Genomic DNA, 15,362 nt, shown 5'->3' on the forward strand with positions numbered 1-15,362 from the left:
AGCTCCATTGTGTTCACATGCATATCAGAAACAACCATAAAGAAAGATAGAGTTGATATTGAGACTCCAGGGGGGAGTAGACTTGGAGATTAAAAGATTCCAAAATGTACATGAACCTAGGAGCATGTTACTCTGTTATTGCCGAATTTAGAAAAAAAATTCTAAGTGTGTGAGTCAGATCATGTGGTGGGAACAGTACATCTCTTATGTTCTTCACAACAGTACTGCGACTTTGGAGTTGAAATCCCTATTACTCCAACAAGGAGCCTGAGGTCCAGAAAGATGAATTAACTAGTCCAAGGTCTCAAGGGATTTGAACCTAGATCTGATTTCAAAGCCCATGTATTTAAAACTATACCACTAGGGTTTCTCCAACGGAGTGTTTTCTGGCTCCATAGTGAGGCTGATGAAGGTTTCCAATTTGGCACCTGTTAGAAGTTTGGAAATGTCTAAGAAACAGAGTCCTAGCTCCAGCTTTGCCTCTCTGCTACGAAATCACAAACTAGTCACTTCACCTCTTTGACCCTCCTATGTTTCTCTCAAAAATGGAATTAACAATATATGCTCTGAAGGATTTCCAAAGGATCAATTGATATAAAGTTTGTAAAAAATGTGAAGTGCTCGACACATCTAAAAGATGATTATCGTTGCTGAGAATGATCAAATCAATCACCTTAGTTTATCTTTAATGAGATTTTATTTTTTGATTTCAGTGGACGACCTAGGATTCATGGAGAAGAATGGCACCATGGTGACGGAATTCATTCTGCTGGGGTTCCAGCTGCCGGCAGAGCTGCAGATGGGTCTCTTCCTTGTGTTTCTGGTCCTTTATTTCATCACCTTGGTGGGCAACCTGGGCATGATCGTGTTGATTCAGAGAGACCCTCGTCTCCAAACCCCCATGTACTTCTTCCTCTGCCATCTTTCCTTCTTGGATATTTGCTATTCCTCTGTCATTGTCCCTCAGTTTCTTGAAACCTTGGGTACCGATAAGATGGCCATCACCTATGAGTGCTGTGCCACTCAGTTCTTCTTCTTTACCCTCTGTGCTAGCACTGAATGTTTCCTTTTGGCTGTGATGGCCTATGACCGCTATGTGGCGGTGTGTAACCCCCTCCTCTATGCCACTGCCATGACACCACAGACTTGCCTGGGGCTGGTGACTGGGGCATATGCTGGTGCCATGGTCAATGCTGTGATCCGCACTGGGTGTACCTTCTCTATCTCTTTCTGTAAGTCCAACCACGTGGACTTCTTCTTTTGTGACCTCCCACCCCTGCTGAAGCTTGCCTGTAGTGACACCAAGTTACGGGAACGGGTCATTTACCTCTTAGCTTTCTTGGTCATTACAACCAGTATTTCAGTGATTCTTATATCCTACTTTTTCATCATTCAGGCTATTCTGAAGATTCGTACAGCAGGTGGCAAAGCCAAGACTTTCTCCACCTGTGCTTCTCACATGACCGCAGTAGCTCTTTTCTTTGGGACACTCATATTCATATACCTGAAAGGTAACATGGGAAAGTCCCTTGGGGAGGACAAGATTGTGTCAGTATTTTACACTGTGGTCATCCCTATGTTGAACCCAATGATCTATAGCTTGAGAAACAAGGAAGTGAAGGAGGCTCTGAAGAAAGCTTTCAATGGGATGAAGGTTTCCCAAGCAGACTAAGACTTGAGCTCCATCAGTTCAAAGTTCCAGCAAGTCACCTGTCAGGTTTGGCTTCTCTCCTTAACACATAAACCAGATTTCATAATTACAAAGGCATATTGAAGCAAAAAGAAATATAGCTTTGGATTCCAGCAATTTCTTTATTAGTTCTATGACCTTCAGTCAGAAATTCTCTGCCCCAGTTTTCACATCAGTAAGAATTTCTGCCTTTCTATGATTAAAGCCAGGATCAAGAGAGATGGAATGCCAAAGGGCTTTATAAATAATAACATGCTATAAAATGTAAAATTGACTTTCTTACTTGTCCTGAATATTGCTAAGTGTATTCTCAGCTACTTGAATTCAAAAAATTCAAGCTACTACACTAACTTTTGCACTTGAAGAAGTTCAAAACAATAACTTCTTGTTTACATAGTGAGGGCAATTACATTCTTTGGTTGTAGGTAGTGGGGTGGGAATTAGCCTTGACCAAAGAAACCTTTTCTCAACATTCAATCATATCCAATTTAGGTGTTTGTCAAAGAAAATACAAGTAGCTAAAAAGAGGAAAGGATAAATGGAGGGGAGAGAAAGGAGATGTAACCTGGGAAGTGTTCACCTAGAATACGTTCACCTAGAATATGGTAGCTTATTTCCCAAAAGAGCATGAAGGACCAAGACCCTGTAGAATAAAAGAAAGATGCAATGATTTGCATTAATTACTGGAAATAATTTGTTCTGATGAAGAGCTGAACTGAATTCCCTATATAATTTTGAAATATTTCTTGATCACCAAAGGGCAGAAGTTCTAGTTTATTTCTGAAGAATTTTTTCAAGGACCATCTCCAGCTGTTTTCTATTCTCCAATAATGAAAATCATTATCTACTTCCATCTCCTGTAGGACATTTACTTTATTGTCAGAAGAGAGATGACCACGAATCTGACTGCCACCTTTTTTTTTTTTAAGATTTTATTTATTTATTCATGAGAGAGGCAGAGACACAGGCAGAGAGAGAAGCAGGCTCCATGCGGGGAGCCTGATGTGGGACTCAATACCGGGACTCCAGGACCACGCCCTGGGCTGAAGGCAGGCACTAACCTGCTGAGCCATCCAGGGATTCCTGACTGCCACCTTTTAATGATCTCCACATCTGCTAGAAATATTACTTGGAAGATGTCTCCATGGAGATGACACAATCTTATTCATCAATCCAGCGAATGTTTACTGACTATCTACTATGTATCGGACATAATACTAGGTTCAGGATATGGAAATAAATAAGATAGACATGGCTTCTCCTTCATGGGGATTAGAATTTGGGGCATAGACAGATACAAACCATTGCAGTTAATTGATTTTTTTCATATGACTTTGGAAAGTGAGAAAAAACAGCACAGGATATTGTTAGCACTGTATAGTAGGATTCTGACCTAGTTTGGTGTGGTAAGAAAAGACTTCCCTGAGGAACTAACATTTATACTGAAGCTTAAAGAGTAAGTATGTCATAGTCATGGGTTAGGGAGCTGAGGGAAGCCAGAGTGGCTGCAACATAAGGAGAGGGGTGGAGTGTTAGAGGCAGCCTGAGAATTCAGGAACAACTGGGTCACAGAGAGCCTTGTGGGCTCACTTAAGGACTTGTGGACTTTACTCCAACAGGGAGGCATGAAATAATCAGATCTGAATTTGAAAAAGATCCCGTTGGCTGCAGTGTGATGGGTGGGAATGGTGGCTTGTGGCCTGTGGTGGTTGAGAGGGAGGGATGCATGCTCATTTCATCTAAGAAGCAACAGATGGGGGCAGCCCGGGTGGTTCAGCGGTTTAGCGCTGCCTTCAGCCCAGGGCCTGATCCTGGGGACCAGGGATCGAGTCCCATGTCAGGCTCCCTGCATGGAGACTGCTTCTCCCTCTGCCTGTGTCTCTGCCTCTCTATCTCTGTCTCTCATGAATAAATAAATAAATAAATCTTAAAAAAAGAAGAAGCAACAGATGGTACATCCAGGACATGGGTTGGTTTCCACACAAGACTGTGTGCTTCATTCTAAAATACGTATCAGGTCAGAGAAAGCTTGCAAGTGTATGGCCATGATGTTGGTATAGGACTGATTCTTAGCAAAATGGTGAAATTGGGGAAATATATTTTTGGAGGCATCTGCTTTTTCATTGGTATACCTTTCTTTCCCTGCATGTGACCTCCCTTAGGTATACATCATAATGGCTATCAACTTCTCCCTCTCAATTGGGCAACACATTTTCATTAACTCCTGCTGTATGCCAGATTGTGCCAGTAGGTTGAAGAAATCAAATAGCCCCTTGCAGGGCTTCTTACATGCTTAAAGTCAGGAATAGCCTTCAACTTAAAAATACATAAATAGAGAAAAAGATAGTGAGTGTGCTATTTTGGTAGTGGTGGGAGCTGCCAACATTCTTCCCACCTTCTGCTTGGTGAGTGGCAACAAATAGTCCATAAATGAATGACTTTTGGTTCATGTACAGTATCTGATGTAAATACAGTTGCCTCAGGGCTGCACCAAGTGGGTACAAATAAAATGATGTTTTAGTGTGTTTTAGTGGATAATTCTCTGATTAATGTGAGAAGGCACTGGAAGAAATGGCCATTTATGGTCAATTTCTGCTTGCATATATGAATAAATGAGTGAAAACATTTATTAAATTACCTAATGGATACAGGGTTCTGTGCCAAGAGTTTTTACTTATCTCATAGATATCATTCTTTTTATTTTTTATTTTTATTATTGAAATATAGGTGACATACAATGTTATATTATTTTCAGGTGTAATGACACAGTGATATGACAATTCTATACATTACTCAGTGCTCACTGTGATAAGTAGCCACTTCCTATCACAGTACTACATTATTACAATATTATTGACTATATTCTCCATGGTGTACTTTTCATCTCTGTGACTTCTTTAATTTATAACTGGAAGTTTGTACCTCTTAATCACCTTTATCTATATCACCCCCCTACCCTTCTGATAACCACCAATTTGTTCTCTGTATTTGAATCTGTTTTTTTGTTTTGTTTTTTAGATTCCACATATAAGTGAAGTCATGTGGCATTTGTCTTTCCCCGACTTATTTCACTTAGCATAATGCCCTCTAAGTCCTCTCACGTTGTCACAAATGGCAAAATTTCATTTTTTTTTATGGCTGAATAGCTAAAATTCTATGGTGTATATATACCACTTTTTTATTCATTCATCTACTGATGGATGCTTGGATTCCTTTCATATCTTGGCTATTGTAAATAATTCTGCAATAAACATAGGGGTGCAAATATCTTTCCAAATTACTGTGTTCATTTTCTCTGGGTAAATACCCAGTAGTGGAATTATTAGATCATATGGTATTTCTATTTTTAATTTTTCAAGAAACCTCCATACTGTTTTCACAGTGGCTGCACCAATTTACATTTCTGCCAACAGTGAATGAGGGTTCCTTTTTCTCCACATCCCTGTCAACACTTGTTATTTCTTCTCTTTTTGATCTAGCTATCCTGACTAGGATAGGTGTGAGGTGTGAGGTGATATCTGTGTCTTTGATTTGCATTTCCATAATGATGAGTGATGTGGAGCATATTTTCATGTGTTTGTTGACCATCTGTATGTCTTATTTGGAAAAATGTCTTTCAGGTCCTCTGCCCATTTTAATCAGATTGTTTGTGTATGTGTGTTGAGTGCATAAATTCTTTTTTTTTGAGTGCATAAATTCTTCATATATTTTGGATATTAATCTCTTATTGGATATATCATTTGCAAATATCTTCCCCCATTTAGTAGTTGCCTTTTTGTTTTGCTGATGGTTTCCTTGGCTGTGCAAAAGCTGTTTATTTTGGTGTATTTCCAATAGGTTTTTTTTTGTTTTTGTTTCCCTTGCTTGAGGAAACATATCTAAAAATTTTTTTCCATGGCTGATGTCAAGTAATTTACTGCCTATGTTTTTTTCTAGTCTCACGTTTGGTTTCAGGTCTCACATTTAGGTTTTTAATCCATTTAACTCATTTTGTTCATGGTCTAAGAAAGTGGTCCAGTTTCATTCTTTTCACGAGGCTGGCCAGTTTGCCCAACACTATTTGTTTAAGAGATATCTTTTCTCCATTGTATATTCTTGCCTCCTTTATTATAGATTAACCATAAAGTGTAGGTTTACTTCTGGGTTTTTTATCTTTCCAATTAATTATGTATCTATTTTTGTGCCACCACCATACAGTTTTGATTACCACAACTTTGTAATTTATCTTGAAATCTAGGTTTTTGATACCTTCAGCTTTGTTCTTTCTCAAGATTGCTTTGGCTATTTAGGGTCTTTTGAGGTTCAAATTTTAGTATTATTTGTTCTATTTCTGTGAGAAATGTTATTGGTATTTTGATAGGGGTTGCATTAAATCTGTAAATTGCTTTGGGTAGTGTGGACTTTTTAATAATATTAATTCTTCCAATCCACAAACACGGCATATCTTTCCATTTGTTTGTATTGTCTTCAGTCTCTTTCAGCAATGTCTTATAATTTTCAGAGCCTAGGTCTTTCGTCTTGGCCAAATTTATTCCTAGGTATTTTATTATATTTGTTGCAATTATAAATGGAATTGTTTTCTTAATTTCTCTTTCTGCTCCTTCGTTATTAGTGTATAGAAACACAACAGATATCTGTATATTAATTTTGTATTCTGCAACGTTACTGAACTTCTTTATTGGTTCTAATTTGTTTTTGTGTGTGTATGTGTATGTGTGGAATCTTTAGTTTTCTCTATACAGTATCATGTTATTCACAGATAGTTACCATGTTACTTCTGCTTGACCACTTTGGATGCCTTTTATTTCTTTTTGGTGTCTGGACTAGGACTTCCAGTACTAAGCTGAATAAAAGTGGCCAGAATTGGGATGCCTGGGTGGCTTAGTGGCTGAGCATCTGCCTTTAGCTCAGGGTGTGATCCCAGAGTCCCGGGATTGAGTCTCACATCGGGCTTCCTGTGTGAAGCCCGCTTCTCCCTCTGCCTATGTCTCTGCCTCTCTCTGTCTGTCTCTTATGAATAAATAAATAAAATCTTTTTTAAAAAAGTGGCCAGAATGAACATCCTTTTCTTGTTCTTGAAAGGTTTCATTCTGGAAATGGAGTCTACACATAATCTTTTAGGAAATAGAATCTTCTGATGGTTGATTTTATGTGTCAATTTTGACTGGTCACAGGGTGCCCGGATATTTGGCTAAACATTATTTCTGGTGTATCTGTGAGGATGCTTCCAGAAGATATTTGCATTTGAATCTGTGGACTTTGTAAAGCAGGTTGCCCTCCCCAAATGGGTGGGCATCATCCAATCCATTGAAGGCTTGAATAGAACAATAGGTAGAGGACAGAAGAATTCATTCCCCCTTCTCTGCCTCATTGTCTGAACTTGGATATCAGTTTTCTTCTGTACTTGGACTGGGATTCACACCTTTGGCTTTGCTGGTTCTCAGGTTTCAGACTGAATTACACCACTGCTTTCCTGGGTCTCTTGGATTGTTTTAGCCTTCATATAAGGATCTGAGTGAGCCAATTATTTATGATAAGTTTCCTATGTAGTCAACAGACTACCTCCAAAAGTTGCCTATCACCTTCCTTATTTATTATTATTTTGTGATAAGAATAATTAACATAAGATCAACTCTTTTAACACATTTCAAAATATACAATATAGATTGTGGTGATAGTTTCACCACCACAAACCACCATGAAGTGGCTTAAGAAAAATCTCCATATATATCCATATATGATATATATATATCCATATATGATATATATCCACATGTGTGTGTATATATATATATATATATATATATCCTATTGGTTGGGATCTCTAGACAACCCTGACTAAGAAAATCCAGTTGGTAATATAGGCATCTTTTTCTTTTTTATCCCCTTCAACTTCTAGGTGTGCATTTCTTTTTTTTAGGCACTAGTTTTTGTTGTTGTTTTTTTCTTTTTAGGTGATGTCTATTCTTTTTGTATATTTTTTAATTGGGGTTCGATTTACTAACATATAGTATAACACCCAGTGCTCATCCTGTCAAGTGCCCCCCTCAGTGCCCGTCACCCAGTCACCCCATACCCCCGCCCACCTCCCCTTCCACTACCCCTTGTTTGTTTCCCAGAGTTAAGAATGTCTCATATTTTGTCACCCTCTCTGATTTTTCCAACTTATTTTCTCTCCTTTCCCCTATAATCCCTTTCACTATTTTTTTTTTATATTTCCCATATGAGTGAAACCATATAATGATTGTCCTTCTTCAAATGACTTACTTCACTTAGCATATACCCTCCAGTTCTATCCATGTTGAAACAAATGGTGGGTATTTGTCATTTCTAATGGCTGAGCAATATTCCATTTTATATATATATATATATATATATATATATATATATATATATATATCACATCTTCTTTATCCATTCATCTTTCAATGGACACTGAGGCTTCTTCCACAGTTTGGCTATTGTGGACATTGCTGCTATAAACATTGGGGTGCAGGTGTCTCAGCTTTTCACTGTATCTGTATCTTTGGGGTAAATCTCCAACAGTGCAATTGCTGGGTCATAGGGCAGGTCTATTTTTAACTCTTTGAGGAACCTTCACACAGTTTTCCAGAGTGGCTGCCCCAGTTCCCATTCCCACCAACAGTGCAAGAGGGTTCCCCTTTCTCCACATCCTCTCTAACATTTGTTGTTTCCTGTCTTATTAATTTTCCCCATTCTCACTGGTGTGAGGTGGTATCTCATTGTGGTTTTGATTTGTATTTCCCTGATGACAAATGATGCAGAACATTTTCTCATGTGCTTATTGTCTATGTCTTCCTCGGTGAGATTTCTCTTCATGTCTTTTGTCCATTTCATGATTGGATTGTTTGTTTCTTTGCTGTTGAGTTTAATAAGTTCTTTATAGATCTTGGATACTAGCCCTTTATCTGATAGGTCATTTGCAAATATCTTCTCCCATTCTGTAGGTTGTCTTTTAGTTTTGTTGACTGTTCTTTTGCTGTGCAGAAGCTTTTTATCTTGATGAAGTCTCAATAGTTCATTTTTGTTTTTGTTTCCCTTTCCTTCATAGATGTATCTTGCAAGAAGTTGCTGTGGCCAAATTCAAAAAGGGTGTTGCCTGTGTTCTCCTCTAGGATTTTGATGGATTTTTTCTCACATTTAGATCTTTCATCTATTTTGAGTTTATCTTTGTGTATGGTGTAAGAGAATGGTCCAGTTTCATTCTTCTGCACGTGGCTGTCAATTTTCCCAACACCATTTATTGAAGAGACTGTCCTTTTTCTTTGGATGATCTTTCTTGCTTTGTCGAATATTAGTTGATCATAGAGTTGAGGGCCCACTTCTGGGTTCTCTGTTGTGTTCCATTGATCTATGTGTCTGTTTTTGTGCCAGCACCACACTGTCTTGATGATCACAGCTTTGCAATATAACTTGAAATCCAGCATTGTGATGCCCCTGGCTCTGGTTTTCTTTTGCAATATTCCCCTGACTATTCGGGGTCTTTTGTGATTCCACACAAATCTTAAGATGATTTGTTCCAGCTCTCTGAAGAAAGTACATGGTATTTTGATAGAGATTGCATTGAATGTGTAGATTGCCCTGGGTAGCAGTAATATTTTCACAATATTAATTCTTCCAGTCCATGAGCATGGAATATTTTTCAATCTCTTTGTGTCTTTCTCAATTTCTTTCAGAAGTGTTTTGTAGTTTTTAGGGTATAGATCCTTTACCTCTCTGGTTAGGTTTATTCCTAGGTATCTTATGCTTTTTGGTACAATTGTAAATGGGATTGATTCCTTAATTTCTCTTTCTTCAGTCTCATTGTTAGTGTATAGAAATGCCACTGACTTCTGGACATTGATTTTTTTTGGGGGGGGGGCATTGATTTTGTATCCTTAGGCACTAGTTTTTGGAATAAGTTTTCAGCTGTAATACTTTGGTCTTAATCTATGAAAAATTATACAGAATAGATGAAGAAAGCAGACCTTCAGACTTTGAATGGATCTGTTTAACTATAGTGATATAGAGACAAAGTGCTATATTCATCTCATCACTTAGTATTTCAAAAAATGGTGTCATTAAGATGCCAGTGTAGGAGACCCCACAAAGACCCATAATTATGCAACTATATATGAATAAAACAGCCCTGGGAGAGCTCATCAATCCACTTGAGAAATTTCAACAACACAGTGGAGCAAAAAAAAAAAAAAAAAAAAAAGGAGAATAATCCTACAAATAGGGAAGCAAAAACAGTTTCTTTTTGCCTGCATTAATTCCATTCCCCATGCTGGCACTGCTTAGTGCCGAGAGGGAACTCCCCACCTAGAAATAGTTTCCTTCACCAAGAAATGGGAGATTGCAGTGAATGACCAGGGTTCTCACCTTTCAGGGCAATGTACAGAGGACTCACTTAGTTTTCTCCACCAAGACATGGCTACGAACAAGGAGGAAGAGCAGGAGCTGCCAGTATCAGTTACACAGTGAAAATGACCATGGTTCCCAGTGACCTGCTCTGCAAAGGAACACAGAAGCTTTCACCACTGAAGAAACCAACAGCCAGCATAGTTGTGGACCCCATCCAGATTTCACTGGTTTTCACCCCATGGATTTCTGTGTGTGCAGATGCCAGCCACCTGAGTCCCTCCCACTTCTTTACCACTGTCCCCTCTGTACCAGCGGCCAGCCCAGGTCTCTGTGGCTGTGTGAGTGCAAAATTCCAGCTTAGACTCCCACAGCTGAACTTCACTGCCTTGTGTGCACTCAAGGCTAGCCTTTCCACCTGTGCATTGACATGCTTAGAACCTGACTCTTGTCAGCAGCCTTCACTATTGTGCATATGTCTATGGAAAGCCCTGTAGCCCTGAGGGTGCATGATGACAGCCAAGGCCTTTTGGCACCAGCAGCAAAGGCAACAAACAAAAATCAACAAGTGAGCCTACATCAGACTAAAAAGCTTCTGCACAACAAAAGAAATGATCAGTAAAATGAAAAGGCAACCTATGAGTGGGAGAAAATATGGGCAAACTATGTGTCTGATGAGGGATTAGTATCTAAAATATATAAAGAACTCATACAACTCAATAGCAATAAAACAAACAAATTAAAAATGCGTAGAGGACCTGAATAGGTATTTTCCCAAAGAAAACATACAAACGGATAACAGGTACATGAAAACGGATACATAGTGATACTCAGCATTGCTAATCATAGGGAAATGCAAATAAAAACCAACATGAGTCACTGCTTCACATTTGTTAGAATGGCTACTCTCAAAAAGGCAAGAACTAACAAACATTGGTAAGAATGTGGAGAAAAGAGAACTCTTGTGCACCATTGGTGGGAATATAAATAGGTGTAACCACAATGGAAAACAGTAGGGAGGTTCCCAAAAGATTACAAATAGGACTATCATGTGAACGAGCAATCCCACTTCTGAGTATTTTATCCAAATAAAATGAAATTGGGATATTTAAGAGATATCTACATTCCTATGTTTCTTGCAAAATTATTCATGATATCCAAAACATGGAAGCAACCTAAGTGTCTATGGATAAAGAAAATGTGGCATACACACATGGGAATATTATTCAGTCATAAAAAGGGAAAAATCTCACTTTTTGTAACAAAGTGAGATGGATGGACCTAGAGGGTATTAGGTTAAGTGAAAGAAGTCATACAGGGAAAGACAAATACTGTATGACCTCACTTTTATGGGAAATCTAAAAAGTCAAATTCATGGAAACAGAGAGTAGATTGATGGTTACCAGAGCCTGAGGATTGGGGAAATAGGGAGATATTGGTCAAAGTGTACAAACTTACCAACATAAGATGAATAAGCTCTGGGTTTGATGAACAACATGGTGACTATAGTTAACAGTACTGTATCATATGCATGAAAATTGCCATGAGAGTAAATCTTAAATGTTTGTACCAAAACAACAACAACAACAACAGCAATGACAAAATGGTGGTTATGTGAAGTGAAGAATGTGTTAACTTCATTGTGGTAAACATTTCATAGCACATATGTGCGTGAAATCATCACATTGCACATGTTAAACTTACCCAGCATTATATGTCAATTATTTCTCCATAAAACCTAGGGGAGAGACAATACCAATATTTTAATCATGATTTCCATTTTTCACATCCATTAATTTGAAATGTAGATCTAAAGCCAAATAAACTAGGTTAGCACATAAGGGTGTGAGTATAGGGTAGAATTGTGGAGTATAACCAACACAGCACATAATCTTGACCCTTTGGTTTGAGTGTACATTTATATGTTTACTTTTGTGTATGGGTGTGGATGTCATCACTTCAGATAAGATCACCAACAACCGCAAAAAAAGATTTTTTTTTGGCATGAAGATCAGTAGGACAGATAAAATACTTTTCAGATTTTTTCTCTGTCCCCATGCTCACATCCTATTGGTTTAACCTTCAAGAAAGGAAAAATACTTTCAACACAGCCATATGCAAGTGACCACAAGAACAGAGTGGCTTGAGCCCCAACATCGCCACTCCCCATGGGTCTCTCATTCTTTTTAGCAACAAGAGGGGTAGAGGGCAAAAAAAGGATGAAGCATTTTGGCTAAAAGGTTTTATTGGTAATAGAGTTCAAAGAAGGTAAGACAGCTCTAGGCTCTGAATCTCATTTTTCCTGATGCTGAATTCAAACCTCAAAGAATATTTTCTCCTGAACCTTACTTAGATACAGGATGAGGAGGATAAATCACCCGAGAAATTGGGGAAAGCTGATAGAAGTTGAAAGGAAAGTAGCCTGCCTGCTTCCCTGTGGTGCATCTGCCAGGTGGTTTGTGGAGACCAAGATGGTTCATGGACACTGTACAATTCATCTGTTTAATCCTGTTGGGAAAGACGGTCTCAGCTGTTTGCACTCATCTCTTCTTCAAAAACCATGAACTACACTGGAAATTGTGGAAAAGAACATTGTGTATTTTTCTTTTTCTCAACATAACTTTATCCTTATTTAAAGCATAATAGTGCAAAGACAAAAAAAAAAAAGACATCAACAGCAATAACAAAAGTGCATTTTCCCCCCTCTAATGGGGTGAATATTTGAACTCTTCCTAATTTGAATCTTTTTTTTTTCACTTTTTAAAAAGATTTTATTTATTTATTCATGAGAGACACACAGAGAGAGGCAGAGACACAGGCAGAGGGAGAAGCAGGCTCCATGCAGGGAGCCCGATGTGGGACTCGATCCTGGGACTCCAGGATTATGCCCTGGGCCAAAGGCAGGTGCTCAACCACTGAGCCATTCAGGCATCCCCCTAATTTGAATCTTTTAGGAAATTTGGTTTTTTGGATTTTAAAACTCCCAAAAAGGGTATTATAAAAATAACCTGTTTAAATCTGTTTTTTTAAAAAGATTTTGTTTTTGTTTGTTTGTTTATCTATTTATCTATTTATTTATTTATTTGAGAGAGAGAGAGAGAGAGAGAGAGAGACAGAGAAGAGGGAAGGGCAGAGGGAGAGGAAAAGAGAACTTTAAGCAGACTCTGCTCAGTATGGTCAATCCCACGACCTTGAGATCATGACCTGAGTTGAAATCAGGAGCCAGTTGCTTAACTGACTGAGTTATCCAGGTGCCCCCACTTGTTGCTTTATATTTTTACTATAGACATAATCTAAAATATTTTTCATTAATTCAATAAATTATTTATTGGGAGACTATCGTATGCCGGGCACTGCTCTAGTGGTTTGGAAGCTCTATCCATGAAGGAGTTAGGCAAAAAGTCTTCCCTTTTGTGGAGCTTACATACTAATTGAGGAGATAGACAATAAATTTCAAACATGAGAAGTAAGTAAATAATATAGTATGTAAAATGGTATGTTAAAATGTACTGAGTGCTATGCAAAACACTGGAGACATGGATTTTTATAACATAATTCCCTGTGTCAGAGATACTGGACAGAAAGCTGAGAGGTGATTGTTTCCTTTCCAGTACGAATATAATTTCAAATATATCCACCAAAAATAGCTCCCCATTTCTCCTACTCCCCAGCCCCTCTGGAAATTGCTATTGTAATCTCTGCTGCTATGAGTTTGACAGTGTTAGATACCCATCATATACATGGAATTATGCAGTATTTGTCCTTCCACAACTGGCTTATTTCACTCAGCATAATATCTTCTAGTTTTAGTTTTACCCATGTTGTTGCAGATGGCAGGACTTCGTTTTTTTTTTTTTTAAGGCTGAATAATATTCTATTGTATGTAGATACCAATTTTCTCTATCCATTTATCTATGGATAGACATTTAAATTGTTTCCATATCTTGGCTGTTGTGAACAATGCTGTTATGAATATTGATGTATGAACATTCGTTTAAGCCCCTGTTTCAACTCTTTTGGGTATACATCTAGGAGTGGAATTGCTGGATCATATGGCAAATATATGTTTAGTTTTTGAGAAATCACTTCTTGCTTTTCACAGTGGCTGCACTGTCTACATCCTCACCAATAATGCAGAAGGGTTTCATTTTTTCCACATCTATGCCAACACTTGTTATTGTCACTTCTGTTTTTATGTTTTTATGTCCATCCTAATGGGTATGAAGTGGTATTTCATCGTGGTTTTGATTTGGATGACTCTAATGATTTTTTAAAATTTATTTTTATTTATTTATTTATTTATTTATTTATTTATTTATTTATTTATTTGAGACACAGAGCGAGAGAGAGGGAGAGAGAGAGGCAGAGACACAGGAATAGGGAGAAGCAGGCCCCATGCAGGGAGCCCGATGTGGGACTTGATCCCGGGTCTCCAGGATCACACCCCGGCCTGCAGGCGGCACTAAACTGCTGCGCCACCAGGGCTGACTCTTATGATTAATGATGTTGAATATCTTTTAGGCCACTTTGTATTTTCTTTGGAGAAATGTTCATTCGAGTCCTTTGCTCATTTTAAAATTGTTGTTGAATTGCACATGTTCTTTATATATTCTGGACACTAATCTCTTATCAGATATATGATTTGCAAATATTTTTGCCCATCCTAAGGATTGCTTCTTCACTCTTGATTGTGTCCTTTCATATCTGAAAGTTTTCAATGTGATGAAGTCCCATTTGCCTGTTTTTTTTTTCTTTGTCACCTGTCTTCTTGGTGTCACATCTAAGAAATCATTGCCAAATCCAACGTCATGAAGACCCCCTAAGTTTTCTTCTCTTAGTTTGTAGTTTTAGCTCTTATGCTTACATCTTTGATTCATCTTGAGTTAATTTTTTGTATATGGTGTAAGATAAGGGTCTAACTTCATTCTTTTGCATGTGAATATCCAGTTTCCCCAGCACCATTTACTAAAAAGAGGCACTCAACTATCATTTGCTGAAATCCTTAATATAATGAGAGAAGATATGGTATAAAAATTCATAGGATTGACAGAAAAGGGTTTTCAATTCATCTTCAGATCCACCCTTCTGCTTTCTTATATATTGTTGGCTCCTCCTGGCAAATTAAGCCAGGATGGTTAATTGAACCCTGGTTAAACAGCATCTGTGTTTTAAAGTTGCCACAGAGAGGGTGGTGTTGCATTATTCACTTTCACAGTTTATCTGGGGGAGGAGATGCTCCTCAAGGAAGGAAAGAAGGTCCAAACCTGCAGGAGAGTGAAAGACAATTTGGAAAACTGTTTTCAGCATG

General features: G+C 38.1%; 1 protein-coding gene across 5 annotated transcripts in view; it reads left to right on the forward strand.

Annotated features, from left to right (window-relative positions):
* The first annotated feature begins 765 nt into the window (after nt 1-765).
* LOC144292678 (olfactory receptor 9Q2-like) overlaps nt 766-15,362 on the forward strand; it is a 96,814-nt gene continuing 82,217 nt past the window's right edge. The window contains exons 1-3 of one of the 5 annotated variants that reach the window (XR_013360025.1): nt 766-844; nt 1,397-1,511; nt 10,083-10,095. The gene's annotated coding sequence lies outside the window, so the exon portion shown is untranslated. Of the gene's footprint in view, nt 904-1,396; nt 1,512-1,599; nt 1,625-10,082; nt 10,102-15,362 lie in introns of those variants that run through there. The other 4 variants (XR_013360026.1, XR_013360027.1, XR_013360028.1 and 1 more) reach the window with 4 other exon arrangements.

This window comes from Canis aureus, chromosome 21, assembly GCF_053574225.1.
Source record: "Canis aureus isolate CA01 chromosome 21, VMU_Caureus_v.1.0, whole genome shotgun sequence".
NCBI lineage: Eukaryota > Metazoa > Chordata > Mammalia > Carnivora > Canidae > Canis > Canis aureus.